Source organism: Cupressus sempervirens, chromosome 6, assembly GCF_028749045.1.
Source record: "Cupressus sempervirens isolate cs-2001-9-10 chromosome 6, ASM2874904v1, whole genome shotgun sequence".
Lineage (NCBI taxonomy): Eukaryota > Viridiplantae > Streptophyta > Pinopsida > Cupressales > Cupressaceae > Cupressus > Cupressus sempervirens.
Genome location: NC_143123.1, coordinates 286,692,106 through 286,712,399, shown reverse-complemented (window position 1 = coordinate 286,712,399; position 20,294 = coordinate 286,692,106).

Here is a 20,294-nt window from a genome sequence, read left to right as displayed (position 1 = left end):
AATTTGGGATAAAGCATTAAAAAGATAAATAGTGATGTTTTTTTTCATATGCCTTGAGTGTTTGCATAAACTAAGGCTAGGAATGGGATGATACCTAGTGAGAGATATTATTAGTATTCCTCATCTTCATGAGAGGGTATTCTAGTTTTGCATGGGTCACGTTGAGGGTTCAGGTCCAAAGTGGCCAGTCCAAGGTAGCTCAAGTAGTTTTACCATGTGGTGGCACTCCCTTATATGTATCCTAAATCTCCTCCATAGATTTTGTGTTTTCCTATAGTGGATATTATTTCTTATCAGTGATTGACCTACTTATTGGTGGATGTCATCTATTCAATTATTATTATTCTTTTGGTGTTTGGTCTTTGTTTTGGAAGTTGCCATCCATCCAGTGATTGTTTTTCCTTGACATTGGTACTTGTTTTGAAGTTGGTATCTAGTCATTGATTTCGGTATGTGGCTTTGGTATTGGTCAATTATTGTTGTTTCAAAATTTGTCATCTTTTCTTTATTAGTAGTTTGTGGTACCCTCGAGGTAGAGAACTTTCAAGATCCCTTGCTTAGGAATTGCTCTTGTGGTTTAATATATGTCTGTGGATCATACATTATCTCCCCAACAAAGTTAGAGTGGGTCTGATTAGGTTACCACAAGTTCAAGACATAGTGACTCTCTTACCATTGGGGTTCTCATAGACTTGCACCGATTTTGGATGATCCATTATTGTAATTGTACCATTTTAATTCTTATCTCTTGGAGGCTTTCTATTTAGTTCATGTACCTATATATTCATGCATTATATATTGTAGCTTGAGGTCCTTACATGATGATGTATTGTAATGTATTGTATTTGATTTATTATTACATACCTTATGACATATGCAATGGATATGGCGCATTTGATGTACTTCATTGTATCAGTTGTACTTATGTAATTCATCATGAGATCATGCATTTGATATTCATTTATGGATATAAACATTGTACTTATGTGTAAATTTAATGAATAGCATTTATACAAATGTGATTCAACTTTAAAGAACCCTTGAGATATGTATACATTATTTTTGTATTTCTTAATGTGTATTTTATGTATATGTGTTATATTGCTTCCACATTAATATTCATCATTGTTGTGTAAACATTTTTTTTAATGACTAGTAAACATTGTAACACATCTAGGTAAATTTCTCTTCGGTTCCCTAGTAGGGCGTTATTATTTCAATATATTTTTCTTAAAATTTTAACAAAATACATGGAGTATATAGATAACATAAGGATATTTTTCAATGTACCTAGGGATAATAATAATCCCCCTAATCTCACTCTTATAGTGCTTAGTAATCTAGCTCAAAAAGATCTCATTATAGCAAGGCCTAGGTCTCCTCTTCCTCGACCTACTTTAATGGATAATCCCAAAGAGTCTACTCAATGCAATTCTTTAGATGACATAAGAAAGTTCCATTCTTATCAAGATATTATCCATAACATAGATGTTAGACATTTTCTTAATAATTCCTCTCTAATAATATCAAGTAGATAAGAAAATATTGATAATCATTCTTCTTCTTTGCAACCTAAGGATAATAAGAATGATGATAGGTATCTCCCCAAGGAGAAAATTCTTCTCTATGTTCCTCCTTATACCATACACTTTCACAAACCTTGATATGAATCTCCCTCACCTTCTAAACTAAAATCCAACTACAATACAAGATATGACATCACTACTCAACAAGGGTATAATGGCTTAGGACATGGTATTAATGAACAATGCATTAAGATTCCTATTGATGATCCTATCCAATTTTAAAAATGTGATCTATGATTTATACCTCAAGATATCGTATTTCCTTCATCATCTCAACAAAATCCTCCTCTTGATATTATTTTTCCAACACCACCTCTTGATGATCATTTAGCTCTAGCCAAAAGAATCTTTTGGAGAATCAAATATGACTCTAGAATCTTATTCTCTCATAAGAATTTTCCAAAGAACCAAGGACATATTAAGGGTGATTTTTTTTGTTTTTGTCATTATATTAACAAATATTCTCTTACTAATTGTATTGAATTTAGATAATTCATTCAAGATTTGGTTGATGAGCGTCTTCTTCATCTAACATCAGATCTTTTACATTTATTTGATATCTAAAATGTATCTTAGCATTTTATTTTCCTATTATTTTTCTCTTCGTTATGCAAGGCTATTTGTGTAATGTCCATTAGGGACATCATAATGGGAAATCTCCCTTGTTTAGTTAATTTAGAGCAAAATTATCATTATCTCACATTTCTTCCCTATTTCAAAGGATTTGTTATCTCTTTGCTAATTGCCTCTTTAGCACCATTATTTCCTCCCATGTATGGACTTGTTGTTCAAGATATTTCGAGATAAGAATGGTATCCTCCTTGAAATTTATTCCTTTCTTAGAAGTACATATATTCTAGAATTGGTTTGACCATTATGATTAACATAATGTGTCATCCTTCTGTGTCCTTGTGATTGTACATCCTTTCTTGCATGAGATTATTTTATTATATAAGATACTCATGTATTTACTTAGTAACCATTTTTCATGACTCAGACGGCATGCCTATCACAAAATAATCATTCATATTATTTTCATCATTCACCTTTTCCCTTGATGATTACATTACTATATAATGTGTTGTACTTTTGGAGTAAATATCTTTGTTTTACATTAGGAGTATGTATTACATAAAACTGCTATAAAAGAATATATATTAAGCAAATTAAACATATTCTAGTATAATATATATACCTCAAAAAAATGGAAATAAGCATGCAAATGTAATGAATAACCATAATAAAGAAACTTAAACTACTCAATATAATAACACACAAACTTCCCAAAAATAAATAAGTGTTTGATAATGTTGTTATATGAGGTACATGGTTTCTCACAAAACTACCAACATAACGATGGATGAAAGACTACTTATTAAGTAAGGAGGGGAGCTCTCAATTTATATGATTTTGAGAGAAATGGACATTTGAGATTCCATATTGGAAAAAGGGATAGGATTATTTTGGGTCAATTATGTGGCCATGAGGTCAAGGCATGGCCAAGTGGAGGCTAAGTGGATTATGGTTTGACCTTTGAAAGTGGTGGTTCAATGAAAATGAATAAGAGGGAAAGAGAATGAAGGTTTTTCAAACATATGTGATCAACCTTTAAAAGTGATGACTCAACATTGAGTTCACGTGTGAAGGGGGACAAAGGTGTAATATTGTTTAAGAGGTATAATATGTGTGAGGCTTTGCGAGAGAGTGTGTAACAATTACATGTGACTTGGGTTTGCTAATCCTTTGGTTAGGAATGTGAAAATTATTAGGGAGCCATTAGGATTAATTAGTGGGAAAGTGGGTTATAAGGATGAGTTAGGGTACGGAATTGAGGTTAGGTGAGGATTGAAGTTAGGAGCCGTGAGCTCAAATAGAATTATAAAGGGATTTAGGTTAATTGATCTAATACATTTATCTTGATATGTGTAATACCCTGAATACTTAATATGTATAAATTTTGGCTTTTAGTAGCGAGAAACACAGAAGGAGAAAGGGAAAGAGGGAAACCTTGGGTGTTGAGATATTCTTACATAAGCTCTAGAGGAGTTAGGGCTTGGTAGATCTAGGATTGGAATTGAGTTTAGTTTCCTTTACAGTAGTTGTAATTGAGAAGGCCTTACAACCTGACATATTCAATGGTCATTTGATGTAATTGGATCTCATATTAATACTTTAATTTTTTTTATGATATTTCTATCAGGATTTAAGTGTGTATTTTTTGAGTCAAACGCATTGGCCCATGATTCATGAGTAGCGATTCACACAAATCTATCTCTCATGAGAATAAATGGAATACTTTGCACCATTAGATCTAGGTGATGCTCATAGAGGTAACTGATCCTAGTAGTACTCCAAGAAGAGCCAAGGGTATTACTAATGAAAGTTTTAGGGCTTTTTAGAGACAAATACAAAACTTGCAAGATGAATTGCGAAGGTCTGCATGACATGTTGAACAAGATAGTGATGAATAATCTAAGGAAGAATAATAGTTAGAAGAAGTTGTAGAAGATGACAAAGATCTGAAGGAGGGTAGATTTTTGAAATCTATGTCTAGGATAGGAAAGACACCCAAAGTTGAAGTTTTAACTTTCGTTGGTAGGCTTAAGCTAAACAATTTGCTAGATTGGATTAATGAGATGGAAGAATACTTTGAATATGAGGAATTCAAGGATCCTAATCAGGTTCATTTTGCAAAGACCAAGTTGAAAGGTCATGCAAGAATTTGGTAAAGACAAGATCAATTGGAAATAAATAATTGAGGTAAGGAAAATATTGCTAATTGGGATCAAATGATCGAAAAGATGGAAAGAGTTGATTATGAATTGGAAATGTTCAAGGAGATACAAGGATTAAAGCAAGATGGTAAATTAGTACATGAGTATACTAAGGAGTTATATAGTATAATTATTAGGCATAATCATTCTAAAATTGATAAGGAAATGGTTGCTAGGTACATCTTTGGTTTGAGACCTAGTATTCAAGAAGAGTTACTTAAAGTTTGGATGAAAGCAATCAATGATGCTTATCATATGACATTAATGATTGAAGAAAAGCTAAATAAGAGATTTGAAGGCAATTAGAGTAATCATAGCTATTGTGCTAAAGCTATAACATCATATTTTGGGAGTAATGTGGTGAATATTCCTAAGGAGACTGGTGATGGATCTAGTAGCAATCAAACCACTGAGGGTTACAAAGATGGACAAAATAAGACATAGGGTTTTTTAGTGTCCTAAGAGAAGGATTGCACATTTGGATAGGAAGACTAGGCTAGAAAATGTTTCATTGAATGCTACTAAGGAAGGTGAGGTTCTTATCAATAGAGAACTTCTACATGTATTAATGAACTATTGCATAGAAGAAACTTGTTCAAAACCATATGCAAGTATAAGGATAAGTGTGTAATGTTATTTTTGATAGTTCTACTAACATTATTTCTAAGGAAATAGTTATTAAACTGAAATTGGAAAGGAAAATATATCCAAACCCTTATCTAGTTAGTTGGTTACATGATGATTTTGAGGATACAGTTGATGAGCAATGCCTAGTTAGTTTTATGATTAGAGCTTATTTTGATGAGATATTATGTAATATATTGCCCATGAATGCTTGCCACTTGCTATTGGAAAGACCATGGAAATTTCATAGTCATGTGTTGTTTGATGGTCATGCTAATAATTATGTGGTGAGGAAGGGAGGCTCCAAACATAATCTTTTTATATTGTAGGATAAAGGGGATGGTAGATGTGGATTCATTAGGATTTGCCTGATTGTCAAATTCTAGTATAAGAATTTGAAAGCTAAGGTGAGCACTAAAGAGAAGAATATTCTTGGTTAACTTGAGAAAGATAAGGCATAGTTGGCATCATTGAACTTATTAGTTCAAGAGATGATGACTATGATGAGTGAAACACAATGTTATGATGTTGATATAGGAATGCAGTAGGATCTTGTGGAAAGGTTTAGTGACAAAATAGTTCTGATCAATCACATTGGAGAGAAAAGACAACAATAAATTGGTAATAAGGTTATCTATCTTGAGAAAGTGATGGAGGATGTTAGTAATGATTGGTTATTATCTATTAATGATAGAAAATCTGAAAGGATCAGTAGACAATGATTTACAAAACTTAAGAAAGGGTAAAATGCCAAAAAAAAAGGTTACAGATGAAGAAGACTCGTGGGTCAAGAATGAGCATGGGACTCATGTTTTGAACCTTTCAAGGTGTGCATAATAACTTCTTATGGAACATATTTTTTTTACTGTGGGTGTCAAATGGAGCATCTTGGGTTCTTGGTGCTCTTGCATTATCTTGAAGGAATTTTCTTTTCACTTGATGAATTCCTTATATTGGGGAAGTTTTCAAATATTTTGTGGATGGTTGATCTCTAGAGGTCACTCATATGTGCAATAATAAGGGTTTGTTCCTTTGAGTTCATGGATACTATATATATGACTGCAACTCTTCAGGTGATGTAGATTGTAAGTTATAACATGTTCTTTACTGACTAGTTGTGTTCTTTATGTCACAAATTTAGTTGTGTTCATCATTTGATTGATGAGGATTGTGGTAAAAGTTTTCAATCAATGAAGCTAAATGGAATGGATCTCAAGGCGGATGAATGTGTGGACAACTTGTTGGTAGGAACACTCCGAATGAATTAATTAATTGTTCTGAGTATTTGGGATTTAGTTCAAGTGGTCTACTATATTTGTCTTGAAATATATAATATCTTGAATACCTAGTATGTATAAATTTGGAACGTAGTCGTGAGAAAAATAGAAGGAGAAAGGGAATGAAGGGAACCTTGGGTATTGAGGTATACTTGTAGAAGATCTGGAGGATTTTGGGCTTAATAGATCTAAAGTTGCAATTAAGTTTGGTTTTATTTGTAGTCTCTATAAATTTGAAGACTTTACAACCTAACACATTGATGATCATTTGATGTAAGTGGATCTCCTATTAATTAAATATTATTATTTTTTGTTGTATCTTGATGTGTTTTTTCTATGTGACTCATTGTTTCAAGTCTGGACACCTCCTTTGAGGATTTTCTACCCTTGAGATGTATCAGTTCTTCCATTTCTTAGGTAAGGTTTGGTATGTCGGAGGTATGATGTGTGTTATAGACAAATCATATGTGGGAAAAGGTTAATGAGGTGGAATTCCCTTGTAAAAGATATATGAAAGATAATAAATGTGAGATGTATTGGATTTGGATATGATGTGTTGATTATTTATTTGGTAGGTGGGTTGGATTAGAGATAAGGTTTTATAATTATGGTTTAGTACTCTAAAGTCCTCAACAATTTTGTGAAACCACTTCATGTTCATAATGTTTGGATGACAGGTTTTGGATTTGACTAAGGTGATGATGTAGAGGAATTTTTTAATAAATAATGAATAAAGTGAACAATTTGATGATTGATGAAATATGAACTTAGCACTAGAAGCAAGTATGGACTTTGTTTTTCATTTAAGGATTTGATTATGATTTGGTTAGATGACGAATTATTGATTGGATTTCATTGATTTGATTGGATTTAAAAGTTTGAGACAAACCTAAGTGAAATAAGACCTTATGATGGTACAAACACAAAAGATTGATTGGATGATAGAGTCTTCCTTTACTTGTAGATGGACTAATGATCCCAAGAAAAATATGATATGACTAATAGGATTGACTACTTAAGATAGAATAATGTTCTTAGAGTGTTAAATACCATTATAAGGTATATTTTTCCAAAAGTGAAGGTCTACGTGACACTTTTTATTATAATGTTTCAACCTAAGATTGAAATGAAAATCTTGATGAGGCATGAAAGATGAAGTTTTATTTGAGTTAATCTTAACTATAATTAGACGTGGGTCAATCAAGACAATTAGCATTAATATTCCAATGATTATGATGATGCTTCTGAGTCCAAAGTGGGAGATTTTTTTTAAAATTGATTAGAAAATGTTGTGGATAAATATTTTATAGATGAATTTTAAAAGATGGATGAATGATGTTTGATGATAAGTGAATAACTAATGTGTTCATGATTTTATATGAAGGAGGAAATGAATTGAACAACTAGTTTTTTGGAAAGATATGAAGTTGACAAGTAGATCAGATTAAGATGATAATGTTAAAATATTGGATTAAGGATTAATGATAATATTTAATTAAAGAATTGGATGTTTAAGTAGATCATGAAAGGTGATTAGGATAAATATGGTGTTATTAGATTGGATTTGCATGAATATTATTAGGATAAGGGTTAGGACCTTGATTAGATTAGGAAACTTAATTAATATTAAGGTCCTAAATGATTGACTATGAATGGATGAGAAATGATTAAGATTAGAGGAATGATTAGGATGATTAAGAAGAATATGAAATAATTGGAATAAGTGATTAAGATGAAGGAAATGATGAAGAAGGAAGATAGGATGATTATTGATGATTAAGTAATGAAGACTAAGATGAATAGAGGCTATTGAGATTTGGAGAAATGATTTGAATGATTAAGAAGGTGATTAGAATAAGAGATGTGATGGCAATTATATCATCTTAAAATGGATGCACTTTATTTGGAGACCTTTTAGCCCTCCTTAGCGTGGTTTTGGTCTCTTTTTCTCCTCTCCATTCCATCTCATACTTCTTCATAATCTCTCACTTTTTGACATGGTCTTAATGGTGTCACTTTGCTACCCTTTTGACCATATCTTCTAATCAACTTGTTATCTCTCAGTTTCACCTACACCTCCTCCTATATCTTTCTGAGGCCTACCTATCCCCTCCCCTAGGACGAGGTCGAGCTAGTCTAGGATGAGGTGGACCTAGTCTAGGATGAGGTCAACCTAAGTTGACCTAGTCATTGATGGTTGTGGGGTTTGAGGCCCAAAAGTCATCAAGTTTTTCAATTGATTTAATTTACTCCCCGGTCGAAATGAGTTATTTTCCCACTTGATAAATGATATACAAAGAGGTTTGGGGGATTCATTTTCATATCCCATATTCTCAAGTTATCTCATTCTCCACAAGCAAGCAAGAAATGAATTCTTCTTCAAGCAAGTATCTTTAAGCATTCAAGTCTAAGCATCTCCTTCTTGCATCAAGCTTCTTCCTTCAAGATGGTAGTGGAGTTTGGCTCTAAGGAGAAGATCCATCCTTCTAATCCATTCAAACTCTTCTATTGTTAATCCATGGAATGTTAAATACACTTTGATACATGAGATTTCAACTTCTTTGATTTTCTCTTTGGTTTCTTTGAGTCAAGGCTATTACACTTACATACTTGATGACATATCAAATTCCATTGCATCTTCAAAGGTAATTGTATCTCTCATTTGATATTATTCAGATCTACTACATGCAAGAACTTCATTTATCAATTATAGTTCAATTTATGATTAATTACTTAACCTAGGGCTTGGCCAAGGCAAGCCCTCATCCAACCCAACAACAAAAACCCTTCAATTTCTCTATTTAGGAGTAGGATACCAACATTTTGTATGAAGATCTAGAAATAACTTCATGGAAGCTTTATGGAGAAGTTGGTTTGAATTTTTTATAGTTTCATTGGACTACGTCAACTTGTGGGAAGACGTCCTTCTTTAGGTTGACCTAGTATTTTCTGCTTTCTTAACAAATGATTTCTAAGTTTTGTTCCTTTCGTGGATTCATTTGATATTAATAGTCAGATATTTAGAAATAGGCTCAAATCCACAAATTTTAGACCTAAAATAAATCTATATATTTCAAGGCACATCTTTTATATTTCCTTTCCTTTCATATCCATATCTTAGATCTATATCTTGATTGGATTAATTATATACACGTAGTGTCTAGATCTACATTATTGAAGCAATTGATTAAATTTTACATACACCTTATCCTATAGTAGCCAAAGAGTGCATTTCCTTGTATTTCATTCCCCTTTATAATTGAAATTTAGTATTGGAAGCATTCTTCCTTTGGGTTCCTGCTAATCTAATTTGGATGATAAGAGGAATCATATTTGGAGACTTCCCTCTTTCCCTCACATACATATTTGAATGGCTTAGCGGCCTGGAAAATGGGAGATCTACAATCCTATTAAATTGTCTCCCTTTTCCCCTTAAACAATAATAAAGTCGATAGATACAAGACGTGATGTAGAAAGCTTGACTAAGTAGACTTAAACAAGACTTGTGTTTTTTTTGAAATATTTTGATTTAAAAAAAAAAAAAAACCTTTTGTAATGTTTTTGGCAGTTTCAAATTTCATGATTTTTGAATTTTTATGTTATTTTTAGTTTTTTGAGTTTAAAATGCAAAATATTCAATGAAATCATGTACAAACAAAACTTCTAAGAATTAATTTGGATGGTGTGTCCCCTTTTACCTACACATGGGGAAGGTTTTTAATATTCAACTGCATCAAACACACCAAGAATCCTATCTAGGCTTCAATTAGGATTTATAAGCTCAACTAGAGGATGTACTCAATAAACACAAGGTAATTGAGGCCCAAATCCATAGATGAAAGAGAATAATGTCATACAAATGGGATGAGATAGTAACCCAAATCTCCACCTTCATTTCCCAAAGGAAAAGAGATATTTGGGGCTTAGTTAAGAGAGACATATTCTAATTTTAGAAGAGGTGTTTTTGGATTCACCTCCCAATATTTATGCTCTTCCAAATCGTGGGAGTTGAGGTCATCCTTGGAGGTGATCAAATCCCTAATCAGGTCTCCTAAAAAATAAAAAAAGACCACATATTTTTTGTGCAGTCAAGATCACTTGGAGGCACAAGGGGAGAGAATACATACGTGATTTTGGATTTAAAAGATATATTTTCTTTTTATTCCCAAGCTCACATGTGAAGGTTGTCTTTAATCCCAACTTTCAAATGTGAGGAAAACTCTCCAAATAGATTTTCTAAAGATAAAAGCAATTTAAAAAATAGATTCCTTGCCATTTTTTGATATATTTTAAAAAAAATAAATAGAAAAATGATTCTGTTTCCTTATGAGCATTTTAAGTTTACAAAAAAGGGTCAACTTAAAAAAATTTCTCCATATTTTTGGAGAAGAATTGGAAAAGTTTTGTATAAATCTAGAAAGATCTTAGAACTAGCTTTCATATGCCTTTTGAATCATCAAAATTTGATATTATATGCAAACGTTCTACTCAATTTTTGTAAACTACCTTTTTATGGATTTGCAAGGATAAAATAACACTAATATTAAGAAGTTGGTGGCTAGACCCTAGATCCCACATCATCACAAGCTATAGAAGGGGATTGGAAGTTTAACCCTTGGTCACCCATATGACCATGGCCTAGACTCTTCCAGAAATGAAGATAATAAACTAAGATATAGAGAGTTCATATCAAAAAACCTCTCTTAGTTGCCCCAAACACGCTAAGGAGGCTATTTTTGTATTTTTTGAGTTCCTAGTAAGATAAACCTTGAAATAAAATCCTTCAATCTACTACCTCAAAATCTCACAAAACACAATTAAAACACATTTGAGGGTTAATGATCTGTGAAGTAGGTCCCATCAGGCATGCCAAAATGTATTACATAAAAATGCTTTCACTAATACTTTTGATGTCCATTTTCAATGACCATTCGTCAAAATTGTGAAAAACAAATGGCATAATTTTGAAGAACTGTGTCAATGTTACTCATCACTATTTTTTGTTGTTGGAAGTTCTGACAAATAATACAACATCACAATTCCAATAAAGACTACGTGAGAGTTTGTTGACACCAAGTTCATTCATCCTCGTTGATAAAGTGATGATAAATTATTGGAATTATGATGATGAGGGACACTAAACATGCAATGGATTGTTTAATTATAGGTTCATATGTTTGTCAAACTTCTAATGAATTGATTACTCACAACATTCAATGCGAATGCCAAACCTACAATGAAAGTGATCGTTATAGGTTTAACATCCTTGTCAAATGTTATGACAGGTGTTCAATGTAATTATGATGAATAGTGCATCACAATTTTGATGCTAACTATATATATATATATATATATATATATATATGTATATATATATATATATATGTATATATATATATATATATATATATATATATATATATATATATATATATATATATATATATATATATATATATATATATATATATAAATTAAAAATTCATACATTAATATGCACATTGTCCAATAGTTGTTATATTGTCTAGGATATTTTGTTAGAATGATTTATGATAACTGCCCCGGGGGGTGGGGGAGGGTGAATCAGTTATCCTCAGGTCCAGATGTACCAATTCAATTTTTAATCACTTCAAATACTTTAGATCTAAACATTTAGTAGCTCAATCTCTATATCAAATAATCAACAATATAAAACTTGCAATCCATTGTCCTAATAGTAACAAACTTGCAGAATGTAAAACATTAATTGTAAAACATCTCAGATAACATCTATAAAACTATGACACTAGGATTTAACATGGAAACCCAATTTTGGAAAAACCACCAATAACATGCTACCAATTTTCACTATTATGAAGTGAGCTTTGTGAGGATCCGACCCTGTTAAAGGTTACAAAACAAACTATTAAATGTGACCTTGTTAAAAGGATTTAGTCACCCTATTAAGAGTGGCCTTGTTAGAGGGATTTAAAACATTTCATTAGAATGTCGCCTTGATTAAAGGACTTACAAATGACTATTAGGTCAACCTTGTTTAATGAATTTCAAATTGATGCAATGGTTAGCAAATAATAGCAAGTTGATCTAATAAATATAACTCACCTTGAAACTACAACTCACAATGTAGCTCATATGCTAATCCACTAATTGACCTCCATTATCACCTCTATCTTAGATTTGCTTGGCAATCCATTAAGGGATCACATTTCACCTCTTCATAACTCTTCTCAACCTCCTACTTAAGTTTGCTAGTCAATAGCATCAATAAACATTTATTTGTTCACCTTGATTAGGTCACCCTTATGCCTCCTTAAATAGGTAGTTCTGATCTTTTTCTGCTTAAACATCACTGTAGATCTTAGGGTTTGGCCAGATTCATCGAATCCTTCCATCTTTTTGTTTCCTCCTTTCTCTTATAGAAACTTCTCCAAACTACTCTTTTAATCCATGCATAGAAAAACTCAAACATGGTTTCCCTCAAATTAAATGCTTTAGGTCATCCATCCTTACCTTCAACATACTTTCCATATTCTAATAATTCAACTGTGTCAGTTGGAAATAAAAATTTCCTCACAAACTAAAAAATGTTGTCGCTTGGCCAACACTGGGTTATGATGCTTGGTCATCACTGAATTACTCTGTTGATACTATTTGTTCTATTCAACATACTTTCTGATACTGATGCTTAGTCAACACAATATTACGCTCGGCTTATACTATCACTCAGTCAACACTAGCATCACTCGATATATACTTATATTTCCTTAATCTTCTACTCTTTTGCTCAGTCAAGCCTATGCATCTAGTCTTCTATTGATCACTTCTTTTAGGCTTAAGTGCAAGTATCTTCTCCACTTGGGTTATGATTAAACAATCAAATTATCTTGTCAAAGTATAACTAATCAAGTACCCTTTGTAGTTTCACATAATTCAACCTTTCCTCTAGGTCCTTTTGTTATCTCCTCTTCTCAAATCCTCTTCATCAATCATCTTGATATGACACTCTACTCAAATAGAAAATATCTCACCAATAAGGTTTGACATCAATGACAACATAACAATTGTTCCAATTGTAGTTCCAACACATTTCTCTCAAATCCATATCCATGTTTTGTTAAAGAGGATGGAGCCTTTCATTCATAACCTAATTTATATCTATCTCATTTCTTTGAGTCCATGTTAGATATGTTGTTATTAATATCATATTCATAGTATTGATTCACTAGTAGTCATGTATGAAAAGTATTTAAACATAGAGAAAATGTGAATTATTTGACATAATTCTTCAAAGAGATTCTGCCTCATCGTACATCAAGAATTTAGAAAGATTTGATTTTCCTATAGAATTGGTGCTTTCCTTTCAATATTTAAACAAAGGGATGAGAGAGAAATGCTAGAGTACTTCTCCCAAGTTTTTACATCAATGAAAACTAGAAACCTAATAGAAACATTTGTTATGTGCATGCAACATATTTTTGAGTGTATGCTTAACAATAATTAGTCATTGCTTATATTTACTACCCTTGTTTAGACACCCAAAGTTGTATGGTATTTTATAGACATTCTTGTGAATTTTCTAGCTAGTTGCAAACTTGATGTTCTAAATGTTAGTACTAGAGAGATAGAAATAAGAATTACTTGCAAATATATTTGATATTAGAAAATAATAGGCACACAAAAGAGAACATAAGACACAAAGATTTAATATGGTTCACCCAATCCCTGGGCTGCATCCACCAACAATGAGTCCAATATTCTTATTATCTAGAGATTACAAGTTAATTACAATCTATAATGCCTTACAACTTAATGCTACCACAAGAAGCTACTATTTCATCGTACATTATAAATCCCTAATCGAAAGCCATTTTAAACAAGCTTTTTGCCACTCAAAATTAGGGCTAGATTATTTTTCCTTAACAAGTTAACCTAAAAATACTTGACAGTCAACCTTGGGAAATGGTTGATGAGTCAACTCAAAAAAATCCTCGACAGGTCAACCAAATTTTTTTTCTAGGGTGATGCCCTAAAACCCAATGAACTATGAAAAGTGTATAGTACTTTCCTGATCAGTCACCAAATATCAACACTAAATCATCCAAATATGCCTCATCAAAATTTGTGCTATAGTTGTTTCGATTTTTATTATTTGTTGTTATTTCAGCTTTTGTTTATTATTTTTGTTAAGTCTTTTCTTACAACCACATGTACTAACTATCATGGAATTATGCATGAAGAATTATATTGAGATAAACAAACCTCAGAGGCACATGAAAATACTTCATTTAATATTTTGTGCTCATTCAGAAGGGAAATTTGAAATGGTATTTAGAGAGTTTATCCTCAATCTACAACCTTTCCTTAACATGTTGTTGGCTATGGTGGAAGGTTTGATTGGAGTTGATACGATAGACCTTATTATTGAGATTTGTCTACTATTGCATGTTGACTTAAGTTCATTACTTCCACATCTCCCACATCTTATGAAGTCACTATTCTTGGCATTGAAAGAAAGTGATGAACTTATAGACTTAGGTTTAAAGAAACATGAAATTTAGATTGATAAGCTTAATCCAAGGTTTTTGAAGTCTGGCATGGAAATTTTATGTTAGAAGTAATCTTGACTGTATGCTTTCATCTCTGAACAAATCCCTATCCATGGGGAGGAAAATCCTTGCAATTCTCTGGTAAATTGGGCGGTAGAAATAGAAGGTTTTTGAAATGCATCAAGGTATGATAGATTTTTTGTATGTTAAACAAGGCTCTTGTTGTAGACTTAAATAGAAATGTTTATTACATTTAAGAAAGCTAGTGACAAGAAATATGTGAATGGAGTTCAAATCAATTAGAGGCTACATACTAGTGCCTTAGAATGCTAAAAGAAATGAACAAGAGTTCTTATGACAGTAGACCACTTCTAAAGAGCATATATAAATTATCAATGATGTATGTTAGACTTGTAAAGATATATGAAATAAGTGACTACACTATTCATATTGATTCTTGCAATTGTTAGGAGGTTCCAAGTAAGAAAATGGAGGCTTGACACACTCTTTCTTGTTCCTTATAAGATTAAAAATAAAAATGAAATCATCAAAAGGATTTGGATAAATACCTCATAAAGATCCTCACTTAGAAGAAGCCTACGACACAAAGGAATGTATTCAATATTTAAATTTTATTTCCATATGAGAATCAATGGTGTGATCTAGACTTCCTAAGTAACATGATCTCATGTCTCTTGCTTCCCTTGGTAAAGTCCATAATATATACATATGAAAAAGTATTGAATCAAAATTGAATCCATAAGGGCTTATAAGTTGAAGATTTATTAGGATGTTGGTTTTCATTGGGGATTGATGTTGATACCAATATGATACAATACTTTGTCCTCATTGGTATACTAATTCATTACATGTTAAGAAAGAACACCTTAGGCACATCCAATTGAAATTCAAGCCAGACACATATTTTTTTGCCTAGAATTCCAAGGTAGGAATTCAAAAATCTACTTTTTCATTTGCTTTACCACACCCCCCCCCCCATTTGAATAGCTATTTTAGAGGAATTGGAATTGAATTACATTATTCAATATTTGAGGATACACATGACTCATAAAATACTTTATTTTCTAAAATTTTTGAATATGAGATTTCATCTTTGGACCACAAACTAGACATGTAAAATTTCCCTTTATTTGAGGACCTACAAGGTAATGCATAATTGGATTAAATATGTTCATTTTTATAATTATAATTGTGCACAAGTTGAACATTATAATACACCACAAAAATGTGGTAGCCCTAGGGCATCCTAAATTTTCCATTCAAGCATTGCATGGAATTAAAATTGCATTCATCATATTGGTCTAGAGAGGTCATAGATAGTAACACCATTCCAAAACTCTATCTACTCATTGATAAGGGGCTCAATATGTACATTCATATCTTTGACTTGGTGCTTACCTAGTTGAATGAACAAAAACCTTGCATAATTATTTTTACCATTTACTTCAATATTTACAATTTATTGTTGATGATTTTTAAATGAAAAAAAATACCTAGAACAATCATTGCCAAAAAAAGGGCATTGGCTAGACTATATGTGTATTGATTGGATGATTAACTGTTGTCATCATTTCTCCATGCATGGATGATGCTTACTATTGGAAACTTCTATACCTAATTTTTGTCCTCCTTTATGATGTCTTTTTTCAATAAACATGAATATTTGGAGTTATTAATTAAGCCACGACTCAGATGTATATATTTTGTAATCAAATGTTCATTATTATATTGATTTCATGGGCTATGGTTTTGAGGAAATGCTGGGGCTTTTATACTATATTTCTCTATTCCTTTTGAGCTTTGATGTAATGGGTCATTTCTTTGGGAATTAGTTTTGGGATGCTAAATTTTCATTTCTTCTAGATGCTCTACATTTTGCATCCTTTTTGTATTTTGTAACATGACCAAACTTTTTCTTTACCGGTTCTTTTCTCTAGGAGCTTTTTTGAACCAATTTTTATTAATATAAGTATACAATTTTGCCAATAAAAACTGACATGCTCCCTTCTTATTAACATCCATGAAGCAATGTTATTTTTTATAACAAAAACAAGAAACACTGAGTAAACTAATCTTAGCTCTCCAAATGGTTTAACACCATCAATTGCTAATGAAAGCTTGATATTATGAGGTTCTCCTTTAAAATGTGGCCATTTTTGGTCTATGTCCATAAATGAAGAACCATTCATAGGCACTTAGATAATTTCATGTCAACTTATATTGCATGCATGGTAATACATAAATTGCACCAATCTTTTACACATCAATAATGATTGCAAATATAAAATAATGAGAATATAAAGAACAACTTTGCAAGACACCTTTTTTATTAGTTGACCTATTTGATAACTACTAATATGACATTCAAGGTATTTTAACAAAAATTCATGTTGTCTATGATATATAATATGATAATTTGGACATGCATCTATTGCTTGATACTCGATTCCAATATCATTCATAATGTCATATGATTCTCAATATGAGCAATGTAGAATATTTGATGGTGGTAACAAAAAATCACCTATCAATATACAACAAAAAATATAATTTGCTAATATAAAGAATTATTAATGGCACATGTATCACCTTTTATTATCTATGATTAGATAGAAACAAAACTGAATGACATATATGGCATAGCTTAACATATGTGAGATTGTTATGTTGGATAAACCATTCATAACCCTCAAGTTCACCAACAACAATATAGAAAATAGAAGATATTTTTAGGAGCCTTTGTAAAGGGGCTCATATGCCTTCTCAAGTAGAGGTAAATCATGAACAACATCAAATTCATCATGATCAGCTACAACAGTACTAAATGTGCCATGGATTAATGTATTTGTACCATCAACTTCAATTATTTTTCCTAGTGTGTAATCATTTTCTTCCATAGGATCATTATCTTCAACTTTGATATTCATACCTCCATGTTCCTCTACTTTGAAAACCATATTCTCTAAGTTGTGGTAGTCCATATCATGTGCCTTGGGGCACTCTACCTATATAAAAATGATCAACATAAATAAACCATGATCATGATGTCATCATCAAATGATTTCTTATGTATATAAATTTTTAAAATGATATAATGAATAACTTAATTACAAATGGATGATAATCATGTCCCCCTTCAATGTGACCATGTTGCCTACAATGTTTTTATTAGTTATTATGATTAAAAGAATTCTAGTCTTTAAGCCCTTACAATTTCTATAGGGACAATAACATTTCCATCACCTTTTCTTTTCAAGCTAGACTAAAATCTAGAAATTGTCTCTATATTTTTTTCTCACTAATATTATCTTACATGATCTTTCTTCACGGGAAAAGAATTTTGGCTATGGAAGCTTCACAAACTAAGCAAAACAATGTCATAAGTATATAAATTTTCTTAGTACTAGTTATATAGAACTTGAAATGTTAGTTATGAAATAATGTTTCAGTATAAGATACAAAATTAAAATACTTGAACATAGAAATTTTTCAAATGAACCCAAACTATTAAACATTTAACATAGTAACATAGTACTCACATGCTCCCTAGTACCTAATACATGGATATCTCGGGGATGGGTACTTCAAGGTTATGTACATATCAACATAACACCAATTTTAGGTTAATAAATACATTTAAAGCATGTATATAGATGGAACTTGTCTTATCAGATTTTGACATTCAAAAGTTTGTGATAATGTAATGAAACAACTTACATAGTGGTGCAAAATTATATACTTGATGATATATGAAATTTTAAGGGGAAAATTCATAATCCACTTCGAGGGAGGTACCAACAATAGTATTTGTTAAGACCACAATCATCATTTATGATTATAATTTGTAGCCTTTAGCTACTATGATGCAAAGCATCCTCCCATGATGCTAAGTATCTTATAATCTTCTCTTAATAACCTAACCAATAAGGAAAAATGCTCCAATCTATCATGGAGATAAATTTTTTTACATCAATTACCATCTTAAAAGACTTTATCCTAATTCACCTTCTTGGTTGAACAGTAGGATCCACCCAAATAATGTCACTCTTCATACCTTTAAGATCTATTAATGGTCTAGGAAACACAACTTAGCATTGCTTCTCAAACCCTTAGAATCCACTCTAAACATCAAACATTGATCCATTCCAAAATTCTGATCACATTCTATTCTTTGACTAATTTCAAGAGATTACATGCCCCTAACTCTATCTTCATGACCTTTGTCTACTCACACATAGCCTTCTAATACCCTATGACAACATACCCATACATTGACTCAACTTAGGATCATATTCCAATCCACTGACCTCATCCAACTTCATCAACTCTATACTTGAGCTTCCATAATTCCCACTCTACCAATATTAAAATATGTCTCATTATCACAATCCTAAATACTAAGGCTCTTGGAAATAAGACTCTCCTCTTTTACAAAACCCTTTATCCCTTAGGTTTTATCCTCCTCTCACTATGGAACTTTTCCACACTATCTCAACTGCCACTCATTGAGAACCCCAGTCAATAAATCAAATGCATCTTTTGCCATTATCATTGACAATCAATTATATCAGTGTTAATAACTAATAAATAGAACTTTTCCTTTCTCTAAAACCTCCTCTAAGGTACTTGCTTCCTTCAAGACTCCCTTAACTTCCCAATACATCTCACACACTTCATAATGCTCCATATTACACTCTGTGTGGACAAAGTCCCTCAACTTCTTTTTTCACTCTTTTAATGTCACAATGATAGCTTACCATCCATTTTCATTTCTCAAATCACATTCCAGACCTTGGATGGTTACTTGCAATATACATAGAGCCCCATCACCATATCCAAATTTGGGTCTTGTTGCATGTAAATATAAAAGGAAACTACATTTGATATGCCTTGGGTCTCATAAACAAGGGTTTTAGAAAGTATTGATTCCAAATTTGATATGTTTTTCTATACTAAACCAAGTCAAATGCCACAAAAGCCAGAATGCAAAGGATTATATTATCTAATAAGCCATGAAAAATGATCCTCAAAGAAGAACCATACACACTGTAAAAACATGATGTAAATAATACCAAAATGTTTGTCAAAATTTAAGGCAATGCAATTTTTTTTTATGTTTTATTGTTAATAGGGCACCCTTCCCAAGATTCACCAACTTTTTATGTTTTATTGTCAACGGGGTACCCTTCCCAAGATTCACCAACACCCTTCCTCTATGATCCTCTCAAACCATCCAATGCATTCAACAAGAGTATCTTCCTATCCTTGACCCATAAACATACAATTGACCATTATTCCTATGTTTGATCACAAGACCTTTATTGACAATTTTGTCCCCATTTTCATCCTATCTCACCATCTAGACTCTTTTTGACAATTAGAACTTTGTCTCAATGGGCCATTTTATATTGGTGTGGTGCACTGGAAGGATAGGGAACACAATGAGGGTCACATGGTGATTCAAAT